Source organism: Entelurus aequoreus, linkage group LG04, assembly GCF_033978785.1.
Source record: "Entelurus aequoreus isolate RoL-2023_Sb linkage group LG04, RoL_Eaeq_v1.1, whole genome shotgun sequence".
NCBI lineage: Eukaryota > Metazoa > Chordata > Actinopteri > Syngnathiformes > Syngnathidae > Entelurus > Entelurus aequoreus.
The window spans coordinates 13130523-13141216 of NC_084734.1; positions in this window are offsets into that span (position 1 = coordinate 13130523).

Consider the following 10694-nt stretch of genomic DNA (forward strand, 5'->3'; position numbering starts at 1 on the left):
GAATATTGGTTGGGAAATGACCATATTTCCATGTTAAATCAACGTCACAACCTGACATTGATTAAACGTTGTCAAAAAGCATGTTGTTTCAACGTTGAAAAATGACCAAAATTCAATGGTCAAATCAACGTCACAACCCAACATTAATTAAACATCGTCAAAAAGCATGTTGTTTCAACGTTGTATTTTTGTGGTAGAATATTGGTTGGGAAATGACTATATTTCCATGTTAAATCAACGTCACAACCTGACATTGATTAAACGTTGTCAAAAAGCATGTTGTTTCAACGTTGAAAAATGACCAAAATTCAATGGTCAAATCAACGTCACAACCCAACATTAATTAAACATCGTCAAAAAGCATGTTGTTTCAACGTTGTATTTGTGTGGTAGAATATTGGTTGGGAAATGACTATATTTCCATGTTAGATCAACGTCACAACCTGACATTGAATAAACGTCGTCACAATCAATCAATGTCAATCAATCAATGTTTATTTATATAGCCCTAAATCACAAGCATGAAGGCATGTTGCTTCAACGTTGCATTTGTGTTGTAGAATATTGGTTGGGAAAATGACCAAAATTCAATGGTCAAGTCAACGTCACAATTCAACATTGATTAAACGTTGTCAAAAAGTATTTTGTTTTAACGTTATATTTGTGTTGTAGAAGATTGGTAGGGATATGACCAAAATTCAATGTTAAATCAATGTCACAACCTGACATTGAATAAACGATGTCAAAAAGCATGTTGTTTCAACGTTATATTTGTGTTGTAGAATATTCGTTAGGAAATTACCAAATTTCAATGGTCAAGTCAACGTCACAACCTGACATTGATTAAACGTTGTCAAAAAGCATGTTGTTTCAACGTTGAAAAATGACCAAAATTCAATGGTCAAATCAACGTCACAACCCAACATTAATTAAACATAGTCAAAAAGCATGTTGTTTCAACGTTGTATTTTTGTGGTAGAATATTGGTTGGGAAATGACTATATTTCCATGTTAGATCAACGTCACAACCTGACATTGATTAAACGTCGTCAAAAAGCATGTTGTTTCAACGTTGAAAAATGACCAAAATTCAATGGTCAAATCAACAACCCAACATTAATTAAACATCGTCAAAAAGCATGTTGTTTCAACGTTGTATTTGTGTGGTAGAATATTGGTTGGGAAATGACTATATTTCCATGTTAAATCAACGTCACAACCTGACATTGATTAAACGTTGTCAAAAAGCATGTTGTTTCAACGTTGAAAAATGACCAAAATTCAATGGTCAAATCAACGTCACAACCCAACATTAATTTAACATCGTCAAAAAGTATGTTGTTTCAACGTTGAAAAATGACCAAAATTCAATGGTCAAATCAACGTCACAACCCAACATTAATTTAACATCGTCAAAAAGTATTTTGTTTTAACGTTATATTTGTGTTGTAGAAGATTGGTAGGGAAATGACCAAAATTCAATGTTAAATCAATGTCACAACCTGACATTGAATAAACGTTGTCAAAAAGCATGTTGTTTCAACGTTGTATTTGTGTTGTAGAATATTGGTTAGGAAATTACCAAAATTCAATGGTCAAGTCAACGTCACAACCTGACATTGATTAAACGTTGTCAAAAAGCATGTTGTTTCAACGTTGAAAAATGACCAAAATTCAATGGTCAAATCAACGTCACAACCCAACATTAATTAAACATCGTCAAAAAGCATGTTTCAACGTTGTATTTGTGTGGTAGAATATTGGTTGGGAAATGACTATATTTCCATGTTAAATCAACGTCACAACCTGACATTGAATAAACGTCGTCAAAAAGTATGTCGTTTCAACGTTGGGAAATGACCAAAATTCAATGGTCAAGTCAACGTCACAACCTGACATTAATTTAACATAGTCAAAAAGCATGTTGTTTCAACGTTGTATTTGTGTTGTAGAATATTGGTTGGGAAATGACCAAATTTCAATGTTAAATCAACGTCACAACCTGACATTGATTAAACGTTGTCAAAAAGCATGTTGTTTCAACGTTGAAAAATGACCAAAATTCAATGGTCAAATCAACGTCACAACCCAACATTAATTTAACATCGTCAAAAAGTATTTTGTTTTAACGTTATATTTGTGTTGTAGAAGATTGGTAGGGAAATGACCAAAATTCAATGTTAAATCAATGTCACAACCTGACATTGAATAAACGTTGTCAAAAAGCATGTTGTTTCAACGTTGTATTTGTGTTGTAGAATATTGGTTAGGAAATTACCAAAATTCAATGGTCAAGTCAACGTCACAACCTGACATTGATTAAACGTTGTCAAAAAGCATGTTGTTTCAACGTTGTATTTATGTTGTAGAATATTGGTTGGGAAATGACCAAATTTCAATGTTAAATCAACGTCACAACCTGACATTGAATAAACGTCGTCAAAAAGCATGTTGTTTCAACGTTGAAAAATGACCAAAATTCAATGGTCAAATCAACGTCACAACCCAACATTAATTAAACATCGTCAAAAAGCATGTTGTTTCAACGTTGTATTTGTGTGGTAGAATATTGGTAGGGAAATGACCAAAATTCAATGTTAAATCAATGTCACAACCTGACATTGAATAAACGTTGTCAAAAAGCATGTTGTTTCAACGTTGTATTTGTGTTGTAGAATATTGGTTAGGAAATTACCAAAATTCAATGGTCAAGTCAACGTCACAATTCAACATTGATTAAACGTTGTCAAAAAGTATTTTGTTTTAACGTTATATTTGTGTTGTAGAAGATTGGTAGGGATATGACCAAAATTCAATGTTAAATCAACGTCACAACCTGACATTGATTAAACGTTGTCAAAAAGCATGTTGTTTCAACGTTGAAAAATGACCAAAATTCAATGGTCAAATCAACGTCACAACCCAACATTAATTAAACATAGTCAAAAAGCATGTTGTTTCAACGTTGTATTTGTGTGGTAGAATATTGGTTGGGAAATGACTATATTTCCATGTTAAATCAACGTCACAACCTGACATTGAATAAACGTCGTCACAAGGCATGTTGCTTCAACGTTGTATGTGTTGTAGAATATTGGTTGGGAAAATGACCAAAATTCAATGGTCAAGTCAACGTCACAATTCAACATTGATTAAACGTTGTCAAAAAGTATTTTGTTTTAACGTTATATTTGTGTTGTAGAAGATTGGTAGGGATATGACCAAAATTCAATGTTAAATCAATGTCACAACCTGACATTGAATAAACGTTGTCAAAAAGCATGTTGTTTCAACGTTATATTTGTGTTGTAGAATATTCGTTAGGAAATTACCAAATTTCAATGGTCAAGTCAACGTCACAACCTGACTATGAATAAACATCGTCAAAAAGTATTTTGTTTTAACGTTATATTTGTGTTGTAGAATATTGGTTGGGAAATGACCAAATTTCAATGTTAAATCAACGTCACAACCTGACATTGATTAAACGTTGTCAAAAAGCATGTTGTTTTGACATTGTATTTATGTTGTAGAATATTGGTTGGGAAATGACCACATTTCAATGTTAAATCAACGTCACAACCTGACATTGATTAAACGTTGTCAAAAAGTATGTTGTTTCAAAGGCCTACTGAAAGCCACTACTACAGACAACGCAGTCTGATAGTTTATATATCAATGATGAAATCTTAACATTGCAACACATGCCAATACGGCCGGGTTAACTTATAAAGTGCAATTTTAAATTTCCCGCCACATTTTCGGTTGAAAACATCTGGATATGATGACGTATGCGCGTGACGTCACGGAGAGAACGGACCCCATTGGATCCAATACAAAAAAGCTCTGTTTTCATTTCATAATTCCACAGTATTCTGGACATCTGTGTTGGTGAATATTTTGCAATTTGTTTAATGAACAATGAAGACTGCAAAGAAGAAAGCTGTAGGTGGGATCGGTGTATTAGCGGCGGACTACAGCAACACAACCAGGAGGACTTTGAGATGGATAGCAGACGCACTAGCCGCTGACCTCACCTTGACTTCCTCCGTCTCCGGGCCGCCGACCGCATCGGTGATCGGGTGAAGTCCTTTGTCGCTCCGTCGATCGCTGGAACGCAGGTTGATGAGCAGATGAGGGCTGGCTGGCGTAGGTGGATAGCTAATGTTTTTAGCATAGCTCTGTGAGGTCCCGTTGCTAAGTTAGCTTCAATGGCGTCGTTAGCAACAGCATTGTTAGGCTTCGCCAGGCTGGAAAGCATTAACCGTGTATTTACATGTCCATGGTTTAATAGTATTGTTGATCTTCTGTATATCCTTCCAGTCAGGGGTTTATTTATTTTGTTTCTATCTGCATTTGAGCCCGATGCTATCACGTTAGCTCCGTAGCTAAAGTGTTTCGCCGATGTATTGTCGTGGAGATAAAAGTCACTGTGAATGTCCATTTCGCGTTCTCGACTCTCATTTTCAAGAGGATATAGTATCCGAGGTGGTTTAAAATACAAATCCGTGATCCACAATAGAAAAAGGAGAAAGTGTGGAATCCAATGAACCCTTGTACCTAAGTTACGGTCACAGCGAAAAAAGATACGTCCTGCACTGCACGCTAGTCCTTCATTCTCATGTTCCTCATCCACAAATCTTTCATCCTCGCTCAAATTAATGGGGTAATCGCCGCTTTCTCGGTCCGAATCTCTCTCACTGCATTGTAAACAATGGGAAAATGTGAGCAGCTCTTCCTCCGGTGACGTCACGCGACTTCCGGTACAGGCAAGGCTGTTTTTTTTTATCAGCGACCAAAAGTTGCGAACTTTATCGTCGTTGTTCTCTACTAAATCCTTTCAGCAAAAATATGGCAATATCGCGAAATTATCAAGTATGACACATAGAATGGATCTCCTATCCCCGTTTAAATAAAACAAAATCATTTCAGTAGGCCTTTAACGTTGTATTTATGTTGTAGAATATTGGTTGGGAAATGATCAAATTTCAATGTTAAATCAACGTCACAACCTGACATTGAATAAACGTCGTCAAAAAGTATGTTGTTTCAACGTTGTATTTGTGTTGTAGAATATTGGTTGGGAAGAGACTATATTTCAATGTTAAATCAACGTCACAACCTGACATTGAATAAACGTCGTCAAAAAGCATGTTGTTTCAACGTATTTGTGTTGTAGAATATTGGTTGGGAAATGACCAAATTTCAATGTTAAATCAACGTCACAACCTGACATTGAATAAACATCGTCAAAAAGTATGTTGTTTCAACGTATTTGTGTTGTAGAACATTGGTTGGGAAATGACCAAATTTCAATGTTAAATCAACGTCCCAACCTGATATTGATTAAACCTTGCCAAAAAATATGATGTATCAATGTTGTATTTGTGTTGTAGAATATTGGATGGGAAATGACCACACTTCAATGTTAAATCAACGTCACAACCTGACATTGAATAAACCTCGTCAAAAATAATGTTATTTCTACGTTATGTTTGAGCTGCTCAACATCGGGATCTAATTCAACAAGTTCTGAACGTTGTTTCCATGTCTGGTGCCTGCTTGGGGTTTCTGCAGGTACTCTAGTTTAATGTTTTTTAATGCCACTTAAAACGGATTTAATGTCCATGTGCTAATGCAGATTGTTATTATTACACACAATTGTTAGCATGTGACAATGATGGTCTTGAACAGTTGAAAAGTTTACATGAACTGTTACTATCTGGTGAATTAGACCGTTTATGAGAATGTATTTATTTTTCTGTAATGGTAGCAGCAGCTGCCAGTTGTGGTGGCGTCGTAGCTTTTTTGGTCACACCAAAGAAACTTGGCCGTTGAGCCCATCCGGCGTCCCAGGTGTGCCCCCCACCCCTCTGCCTTTACCCCAAGGTGTCATTTTGCAGCCTAGTTGGGTCCTTCCTCTTCATCCATATCCACCTGCTACTTCGTTCGGCAGCATCCGACAGCGATGTGACAGCCCGCCGGAAGGCCCGACCTCTCACTCCCATTCCTTTCAGAAGCTTGGTTGAGGACGTGGCAACGAAGCCTCTGCACCCGACTTCAACTGGAAGCACTCGGGCACGCCAGCCGTGCTGCTCAGCCTCGGCTGCTATGTCCGCATACCTCAGTTGTTTGCGCTTATATGCTTCACCAACTGCTGCTTCCCATGGTACAGTTAGTTCAACGATGAACACAGTCTTCTGGGAGGTTGATCACAGGACCAGGTCCGGCCCGAAGCTGGTTGTAATGATCTCTGGCGGGAAGATGAGTTTCTGGTCTAAGTCTATCTGCATTTTCCAGTCCTGGGCAGAATCCAGAAGGGTTGCCTCCACTCTTGCGGGTGGTTTTGCTGGGAGTTGTCCTGCTTTTTCTTCCAGGGTGATCACCAGTTGTTTTAGGACCTGGTTGTGCCTCCAGGTGTAGCGGCCTAGAGACAAACTGGTTTAGCAGCCGGTGAGGATGTGAGGGGTTTGACAGAGTGCACAAGAAGGATCTTCTCCAAACCATTGGTTTAAGTTCTTGGGTGTGGGAAGAACATGGTAGGTGGCTCTGATGAGGAGGCTGATTTGGCTCCCTTCCATTTCCCAAAGATCCTTCCATGTGAGCCTACAATGCTCCAGGTTTTGCCAGCTAGTCCACTGTCCCTGTTTGGACTGTGCCACTGCTGTTGCCTCCTCGTGTTGCCGAACCTGATCCAACAACCAGCTTTCTCCTCTGGGCAGATGTTGCCTTGTGCCATGTGGGTCGACTAGCTCCAAGTCCAAACCCACCTCTTCCATGCTGCACTTGTCCCACAATGTCTACATGCCTGAGAGCAGATTTTGCTTGCTACGCTGCCTCAGATGGGATCCATTTCCTCCCAGTTGCCAGTCTGGGAGCAACCGCTCGGATCACCTCATCTTGACTCAGTCAAGGTCATGCTCAGACTCACCTTGGTGCATTTAAACTCCTCCCTGAGGCTAGAGATGGGCAGTTCCAGGGCACCATGACCATATAGGCCAATGTTACTGAGACACCGTGGGATGCCAAGCCACTTCTTGATGTATGCACTTACTGTTCTCTCCAGCTTCTCGACTTTGGTCATGGGGAACTCGTAAACTGTTAGTGGCCACAGCAAACAGGGGAGCAATCCAAACTGTAGGCACCAAAGTTTTAACTTGCCAGGAAGTAAGGTCTTGTCTATGCGGACAAGGCCTTTGATTTCCTCAGCTGATGGCTTATTTCTTTATTTTTTCACGTTTAATATATTTTTTGCGACTTTAATTGTGACAGTAGGCAAGGCAAGGCAACTTTATTTATATAGCACGTTTACAACAATTAAAACATTGGACCAAAGTGCTTTACAGGTTAAAAAGCATAGAGCAAAAAACAAAGAACATAAACAATGCATAAGCTAAACAAGATAGTGCAAAAGAAATACGCTGAAAGGGTTCAGATAAAAAGTACAAATGTAAGATAAAAATAATAATAAAAGTGTGACAAATTGAAAAAACTAAAGCGAAGGGGGGGTACTAGAAAGGCTGACCTAGTGGGCGGGCTCAGCTCTGGTTAAAGGCCAGCATGAAGAGATAGGTCTTAAGAAGGGTTTTGAAGACCCCTAGGCTCTGTGCTGACCTGATGTGGAGTGGAAGGCTGTTCCAGAGCTTAGGGGTGGCAACGGAGAAGGCTCTGTCCCCTCTGGTCTTTAGCCTGGATCTGGGGGCCGCCAGCAGCAGTTGGTCAGCTTATCTTAGGGCTCTAGACGAGGTATGATGGTGCAGAAGCTCGGTCAGGTATTGTGGGGCCAGGCCATTTAGGGATTTAAAAACAATTACAAGTAATTTAAAATCAATGCAGTGATGGACAGGGAGCCAGTGGAGTGAGGCCAGGACTGGGGTGATGTGCTCACGTTTTTTGGTGCTGGTGAGGAGACGGTCAGCCGCGTTTTGCACAAGCTGCAGACGGCGGAGTGATGCCTGTTTAATGCCAGCGTACGCTGAGTTGTTGTTGTCTAGCCGGTGTGTGATGAAGGCGTGGATTGCAGTCAGGAGAGATAGGCCTTGGTCTTTGCTAGGGTTCTGAGATGGTAAAAGCTGGTCCGAACCACTGGGCTGACCTGTTTGGTGAATTTAAAGGCACTATTGAAGATCAGTCCGAGATTTACCAGAGTCAGATCGTTTTGCACTCTCAGGAGTGTCGTTTCAGTGCTGTGAGATGTTTTGAAACCAGACTGGAATTTCTCATGGATGTTATTGATAGCTAGAAAAGATTGTAGCTGGACATACACTACTCTCTCAAGGACTTTGGACAGAAAGGGTAACTGAGAGATGGGCCTGAAGTTGGAAAGAACAGAGGGGTCGAGGTTTTTCTTTTAAGGCTGCACCACAGCATGCTTGAAAGCAGCCGGGACACATCCAGAGGTGAGGCAGGTGTTAATCAACCATAAAATAGTTGGGCAGACTGAATCAAGGACTTCTTTGAGAAGGCGAGAGGGAAGGCTATCTGATGGGCGATATGTGGGCCGCGGGTGTTTGACTGCGTTCGAGAGGGAGATGGGCTCGAACCGCTCGAAAACAACAAGCTGGGGGAGCCGGGGAGGGGGAGGGAGAGGAGGAGCAGAGGTGTCAGATGGTCTGAGTGAAGAGATTTTGTGATGTGAGGGGACAACAGGTGACACATCACAGGGGTTGATGAATGGTAAATGGGTTATACTTCTATAGCGCTTTTCTACGTTCAAGGTACTCAAAGCGCTTTGACACTATTTCCACATTCACACACTGATGGCGGGAGCTGCCATGCAAGGCCCTAACCACGATCCATCAGGAGCAAGGGCGAAGTGACAAGGACACACGGATTGTGACGAGGTTGGTAGAAGGTGGGGATTGAACCTGTAGCCCCTCAGGTTGCTGGCTGCTGGCACGGCCACTCTCCCAACTGCGCCACGAGAGAGTTTAAACTTTAAAAAGAACCTGGTGTTTTTAACTGTTGCTGGAGATCAAGGTAGAAATATACTTTGTTTTCTATGCTTTTACGGCTCGTTGGTGTTCAGACATGGAGTCCCGCAGGATTTGGAGGGAGACATGAAGCCTATCCTTCACCCACTTTCGGTCCGCGTGCCTGCAAGCGCGTCTAAGAGCCCGCGTGGAGTCATTTAGCCACGGTATTAGAAGAGCTTTATTACGTTTGTATCTGAGGGGCGCAACAGAGTCTAAAATATCAGCACAAGTCGAGGTAAACATGGAAAAAAACCTCGTCAGCAGTTCATTCAGAGTCGCAGTTCAAAACTAGCATAGGCAGCATGTGGAATCTGCCGGCAAGTGAACAAAGATTTATAAACAGAGGCTAAACCTCCTCCGCACCTGCCCGTAGTCCTGGGAGAGTTGAGGAAATCACAATCCGGTGGAAGCAATTCAGAGAAGGCCACATTGTCTCCAACAGTCAACCAGGTCTCGGTGAGGAACATAAAATCCAACTCACGGGTGGTAAAGAAGTCAATGAGCCAGAACGTTTTGTTTCGCCAAGGACATTAATCAGGGCCATCCGAAGATTAAACTCCTCGCTCGCAGGTGATACAGCACGCTTCAGCATGCGTAGTGTAGAGTGGTCTACACCACGCCTACACCTATGGGTCGGAGAGTGCCAGGAGACCAGGCCAGGAGGAGTGAGGCCTGGTGATGCCGCCGGGTCAATCGGGAGGAGAAGCAGCGGAGAAGAGTGCCAGGACGTCGCCCAGGGCAGGGATGACAGGTCGGATCCAGCGCGCTATGCGCTGGGCATCGGAAGGAGGCCATGATCGAACGGGCGAGAGGATGTCAACAGGATCTTAAGTTTCACCAAAATACCTCCCCGATTCCCCCGCCCTTGGAGCGCTTTTTTCGTGATGGAGCCGCCGGTGTATGACGCAGGTAAGCGGGGATACCTGACAGCACGGGAGGGGGGTTTGTCCAGTTTCCCAAGTCGAATCTGGGTACCCATGTCTCGCTAAAGTTTTGAGCTCGGATATTAAGCAGTTCTTGCCGATCATAGCACAGTAGTGCGGAGACATCCCAGTAAGCGCATAAAAAAAAGGCTACAGCAAACGAAAAACAGAGAAAGACTTGTCCAGGGTGTACCCTGGCTTCCGCCCGAATGCAGCTGAGATAGGCTCCAGCACCCCCCGCGACCCCAAATGGGACAAGCGGTAGAAAATGGATAGATGGATGGATGGAACATTTAAACATTTGACAGCCCCACTTAAAAGGTAAAAAAACCAGTTACCAAGTTCTGTGCAAATAAATGAAATGCAATCAAGTAAAGATGAGATTAGTAATGATTAATAATGAGAATCAGTCCGAGTCCATGGTTCTCACCCGGAAAAGGGTGGAGTGCCATCTCCGGATTGGGGAGGAGACCCTGCCCCAAGTGGAGGAGTTCAAGTACCTCGGAGTCTGGTTCACGAGTGAGGGAAGAGTGGATGGTGAGATCGGTGCGGCGTCTTCAGTAATGCGGACGCTGTATCGATCCGTTGTGGTGAAGAAGGAGCTGAGCCGGAAGGCAAAGCTCTCAATTTACCGGTCGATCTACGTTCCCATCCTCACCTATGGTCATGAGCTTTGCGTTATGACCGAAAGGACAAGATCACAGGCACAAGCGGCCCAAATGAGTTTCCTCCGCCGGGTGGCGGGTCTCTCCCTTAGAGATAGGGTGAGAAGCTCTGTCATCCGGGAGGAGCTCAA